Here is a 6,583-nt window from a genome sequence, read left to right as displayed (position 1 = left end):
CAATCGTAAAGGAAATCAGTCTGAATATTCATTGGAAGGACTGATGCTGAATCTGAAACTCCAATACTTTGGCCACTTAATGTGAAAAGCCAAAAGAAAAGCCATTGGAAAAGACCCTGATGCTGGGAAAGATAGAAGGCAGGAGAAGGGGATGACAGAAGATGAGATGGTTGGATGGTATCACCAACTTAATGGACATGAGTTTGAGCAAACTCTGGGAGTTGGTGATGGACAGGGAGGCCTGGCATGCTGCAGTCCATGGCTTTGCAAAGAGTTGGGCACGACTGAGCAACTGAACTGAACTGAATGTGGTTAGCAAGTCTGTATGCTTACTTCACTCTTCCTTTCTCTGCTATACACACCTGGAAAATTGTGTATTAATAGAAGCAGCTTCGGTCCCTTTTCACTACTAAAATCTTTTAAAAGGAAGAAATAAATATCTAGCATTTAATCCACCAAGGCCTAGGAATTTATATTTTATATTGGTTAGTGTTACTTTAACCATACTGCATCGCTATGAAGTATACATTATTAACCTCATATTTAATGGTAATGGAATTAGGGCTCAGAATGATGAAATAACTTGACTAAGGTAAGAAATTTGAAAGTAGAAGAGACAGAGTTCTGACTCCAAAACTTTGTAGTTCTACAGTGTTACAGAGTATCTTAAAACTGTTGTTCAATTGTTTGTTGAACAGATCTATTTAAAATTAAAAAAAAAAAAGTCTCTGGGTCATATTTTAGGTTTATAGGCAGTTTATAGATTAGTGTTAGTCCCTCAGTCCTGTGCGACTCTTTGCAACCCCATGGACTATAGGCTCCTCTGACCATGTAATTCTCCAGGCAAGAATACTGGAGTGGGTTGCCATTCCCTTCTCCAGGGCATCTTCCTGACCCAGGGACTGAACCTGGATCTCTCACATTGCAGGCAGATTCTTTATCGGCCAAGTCACCAGGGAAGCCCCTTTAGAGATTATCTTCCCTAAATCTCTTATAGTCCTTCAAACATGAGAAAAGGGGGGCCTAAAGATACAAGTAACTGGCTCACATGAGGGACCAGAACCCAAGTCTTCTTTTCTTCATCCAAATGGTCCTATACATCAACTTGCTTTTTAGTCAAAAATGGTTTTCAAACATTTTAATAAAATATCATCCATGACCACTGAAGGTAGAGTGTCCTCATTAGAATTAAAAAAAAAAATAATTAGCTGTTAAAAATACCTCTGAAGCTACAAATGATATATTTTTCCTTAGACTATGTATATGTGTGTGTTCATATTTATACCTTGTTTAAATATATCTATATAGATAGATAAACACACACCGTATTGTAATTTTAGTCTCTTATTCTATTGAGACTAAGTTATCCTCACATTATAAAAATAAAAGTGGCAGAGCACTGAACAGATGGAGAGTTAAAAGAATGAGTTGAGGATTCCACATCTTGGCAGTCTGAAAATATGTTCTACTATAGTAAACATATTTTTAGCAAACAAATAATGGCAACTCACATGTTGATCTCTCACTAGAACTCTCTAGTTTGGCTTATTTTGTTCTCTAAGTATGGCTGAACTTCTTTGCAAGAAGTGATGACTTCCACCACTTTTCAAGCCTGAAGATGAATTTAAGGATGCCGGAGAACAAGTTAAAATTGTAAAACTACAATTACGATTTTGCACTGGGTAAAATTTTTCTTTCGAGATCAGAACATGGATATGGGATGAATCATTTTGATTTTTGCTACTGAAATGGTTTCAAGTTGGACATGGAAGTTCTACAGTGGAATGATTTCTCCACAAAGCTGTAATTTCTTTAATAATGATAGCTCTAGTGAAGGAAGGTCTGAACATCTGAATATACAATATGTCGAGAGATAATGACAGACTCACTGTATTTGTGATTCTACATGTTAAATTTTAATTTCAACTCAGTATCTTAGTATCAAGGAATCTAGGGGCTGGAATGCAACTTGAGGGTATAGAACAAAGGGTCTTCCCAATTTCTATTACCTTAAAGCTATAGCTGCATACTAAATATACTATTCATTTCTTAGTTTTTCTGTAAATTTTCAAACTAAAAATCAATTTTTAAAAATTATTAGCTTTCTTGAGGTGCAACCTACATAACGTAAAATTCACTTATACAAATTTAATAATTTTGAGTGAATTTACTGAATTGCACCCATAACCACAGTGAAAATTTAGAACATTTCCATAACCTTTAACGGATACATCCTACCCACTTTCACTCCTGGCTCCCACTTCAGCCCTAAACAAACACCAGTCTACCTTCTGTCTCATAGATTTGCCTTTTCAGGATATGATATATAAATGGAACGCCACAATATATGGTCTTCCATGTCTGGCTTCTTATGTTCCCTCGGAAGTCAGTCTGTCCAACTAAAAGCTGGGCTCAGATCACTTCTGGGACTCCCCAAGGGAGCCAGTGGGGCAAAGCACGGGATGGACTTCAGCATACCTTGATTCTGTGATCAGCTCACCCCACAGCCTCAGATCCTTCTGAGCAGCACAGAGAAAGAAACAACAGATCTTGACACTCCCACATTCTTTTAAGGAAGCCTTATGGTGACTTGGACTTCTTTTACAAAGTTAAATTCAACCATCTTCTCAGAGCTCCATCAGGGTCATAGCCTTTGCGGAGAGGCTGATCCCAGTGTTTCACTACACTGTACCGTTGTTAAGAGAGACTGGCTGAATGGATGAAGGGCAGGGACTTAATGCAAGTTTATGACCTGCACTTACTGGTAACTTTTCCTTCAGGAGGAATAACTGCAGTTCCAGATAGGGGAATGGAGTTCAATGAGTTACCCAAACCTGCTGGCGTCTGTTAGGCATACCTGGAGCTGGTCAGTATAGCTGAGGGATCCATGGCCATCCAAAGTTATCACAGACTGGTTAATACTCCATCTGGAGTGACTGAACACAACTTGTTCCTGTAAGAAGCTGGGGGACACTGGCTGCTCAGGGTTATGTAACTACTTAGCATGCCAGAATCTCCTTCCTTATCAGAATTAACCAAACAAATTGCTTTACCAACTTAGAATGGCCAGTACACTGTATGTATCCATCTTTTCTGTCTAGACTGGCCAAGGATCCCCCAGTTGAGTCAAATTATACCACTAGAAGGTTACCATTTCTAGGGGTTCCCTTCCTCAATTCCCTTAAGTTTAAGCTTTGCAACCACGCAGCCCCTAGAACTCAAAGATTCATTTTTCAGAAGCTGTCCTAAAAGTAATGAGAATTACATTATCACAGTCTAATTTTGTATTGCTTTGTCCCTACCTTAATCAAGGATGAAACTCAAAGTTCTTGATAAATATATTTTTTCTGTCTGTTCATGAATTTCACCTCTAGCAGCACAATACAAATATCCCCTAGCTATCCCTCAAACCATGGCTTCAATTCTGAAGACCAACAGAATGGTGGTCCTATTTCCTTATTCATAACTGTGCTCTTCAAGGGGCTTGGAATGGCTTTGAATACCTTTTTTAAACAGTAAACACTCTGGGCCTACAGAACACTCAGCTGAGCACATCAAGGATGTTCTAAGAGGCAAGGAGCAGGGACAAGCAGCATAATGTTTTTAAGATTCATCCATGTTATAAAAAGTATCATATTTTCATTGTATGTATGTACCACAGTTTGATCACAGGAAAAGCAAGGGAATTTCAGAATTCCTTCTGCTTCACTGACCACACTAAAGCCTTTGACTGTGTTAGTTGTGCTCACAACAAATTATGGAAACTTCTCAAAGAGATGGAAATATTAGACCACCTTACCTGCCTCCTGAGAAACCTGTATGCAGGTCAAGAAGCAACAGTTACAACCAGATATGAAACAACAGACTGGTTCAAAATTGAGAAAGGAGTACGTCAAGGCTGTATACTGTCACCTGGATTATTTAACTTATATGCATAGTACATCATGTGAAATGCTTGGCTGGATGAAGCACAAGCTGGAGTCAAGATTGCCAGGAGAAACAAATATCAATAATCTCAGACATACAGATGACATCACTCTAATGGCAGAAAGTTAAGAGGAACTAAAAAGCCTCTTGATGAAGGCGAAAGAAGAGAGTGAAAGAGCTGGCTTAAAGCTCAACATTCAAAAACCTAAGATTATGGAATCTAGTCCCATCACTTCATGGCAAATACACAGGGAAACAATGGAAACAGTGAGAGACTTTATTTTCTTGGGCTTGAGAATCACTATGGATGGTGACTGCAGCCATGAAATTAAAAGACACTTGCTGTTTGAAGAAAAGCTATGACAAACCTAGACAGTGTATTAAAAAGCAGTGATGTTAGTTTGCTGACAAAGGTCCATCTAGTCAAAGATATGGTTTTTCCAGTAGTCATGTTTGGATATGAGAGTTGGGCCATAAAGAAGACTGAGAGCCAAAGAAATGATGCTTTCAAACTGTGGTGTTGGAGAAGACTCTTGAGAGTCCCTTGGACAGCAAGGAGATCAAACCAGTCAATCCTAAAGGAAATCAACCCTGAATATTCATTGGAAGGACTGAAGCTGAAGCTCCAATATTTTGGCCACCTGATGCAAAGAGCTGACTCATTGGAAAAGACCCTGATGCTGGGCAAGATAGAAGGCAGGAGACAGGGATGACAGAGGATGAGAGGGTTGCATGGCATCACCAACTCAATGGACATGAGTGTGAGCAAGCTCTGGGAGATGGTGAAGGACAGGAAAGCCTCACGTGCTGCAGTCCAGGGGTTGCAAAGAGTCGAACACAACTGAGTGAACAACAACAGCAACAACAACCATAGTTTGATTATCCATTCACTAACAGGTATCTTGTTTATTCCTTGCTTCTTCATTTTGGCTATTATAAAGCTTCTATGAATATTCATGAACAAGTGTATGTGTGTGTTTCATGTTTCTTGAATATTTACCTGAAAGTAGAATTGCTGGGTAATATGATTAATTTATGTTTAACGTTTTTAAAAACTGTTTTCCAGAGTAGCTATACCATTTAAAAACCAGCAATGTATGCTAGTTTCTCCACATCTTCCCCCAAATTTGATATTATCACGTTTTTAATTTTAGCAATTTTGGTAGGAGTGTGTGATATCTCATTATGGCTTTATATTTCCTCATTGGCTAATGATGCTGAACATCTTTTCATGCGATTATCTGCCATCTGTATATCTTCTTTGATAAATATCTATTTGTATCTTTTGTTCATTTTCTAATTGGGATTTTTTACATATGGAGTTTTTAGCGTTCCTTACATATTATTCATAGGAATACTTTGTCCCATAGGGGGTTTACAAATACTTTCTTCCAGTCTGCATACTTATCTCTTCATCTTTTTAAAAGAGTTGTTCACAAAGCAAATGATTTTAATTTTCTTGGTGATGAAAATATTTGAATTATTCCTTTATAGATGATGCATTTACTCTCAAGTCTGAGAATTGTTCACCTGGTCCTAGGTTCCAAAGATTTTCTATGTTTCTCTCTGAAAGTTCTATAGTTTTGCACTTTCCATTTGAGTCCATGATTCATTTTGCATTAATATGTTTTTATAAGGTGTGTGGTCTAGGCTCTTTTTTTGTCTATAGCTGTCTGTTAATCAGCTCAGCTTGCCATAGCAAACTATCATAGGCTGGGAGGTTTCAGCAACAGAAATTTATTTTCTCATAATTCTGAACTCTAGAAGCATGAGATCAGGGTTGTGTTCTTGGTGAAGGCGCCTCTCTCCCTGGCTTGCGGAGAGCTCCCTTCTTGCTGTGTAGTCACATAGAGAAGGGAGGGGCGAGAGAAAGGGAGAGAACGTAGATCTCGCTCTTCCTTTTTCTAATATGCATTAGGACTCTATCCTTAGAATCTCATTTAACCTTAAATACCTCCTCAAAGCCCTATCTTCCAAATATAGTCACCTTAGGGATTAGAGTTTCAACATACGAATTTGTGGGAGTGTGGGGCAGACACCATTCATAACATCCTATCACTCCAGGACCATTTGTTAAAAAGGTTATTCTTAAATTGTTTGTGCCCCTTTGTCAAAAATCACTTGGGCATATGTTGCAGGTCAATTTCTGGGCTCTCTGTTCTGTCCCCTTGATTTGTGCGCCTCTCTCTCTACCAATACCACACTGCCTTGATTACTGTAACTATTAAGCCTTAACACTGAAAAGTCTTTATTCATACTTTACTCTTCTTGAAAATTCTTTTGGCCTTTCTAGCACATTTCCTTTTTCACGTAAATTTTAGAATAAGCTTGTCTATGTCTACCAAACCATGCTAGGATTTTAATAGAAACTGCATTAGGTCTATAGATCACTTGACTCTTATAGGGCGACTCTTATATAGTCACTTGGCTAATGTATTCACAGGCCTAGAGAGGACATGGAATGCTGTGCAGAAGCAGTGCCAAAGGAGCAGGCAGCCTAGGACAAGTCAGAGTGCCTTTATCAGTAGCAATTCTGCTTTGGGCTGAAGGCAGTTGGAACTAATTGTATCATATCCTTGTTTCTTACTGTGAGTTCTTGCCCGAGTCCCAGACACAAAATTCACAGAGCATGAATCTGAGTCTTCCTTGTGGCCCT

This window comes from Bubalus bubalis, chromosome 6, assembly GCF_019923935.1.
Source record: "Bubalus bubalis isolate 160015118507 breed Murrah chromosome 6, NDDB_SH_1, whole genome shotgun sequence".
Taxonomy (NCBI): domain Eukaryota; kingdom Metazoa; phylum Chordata; class Mammalia; order Artiodactyla; family Bovidae; genus Bubalus; species Bubalus bubalis.
The sequence above is the reverse complement of the archived record's forward strand: the minus strand, read 5'-3'. Positions refer to the sequence as shown.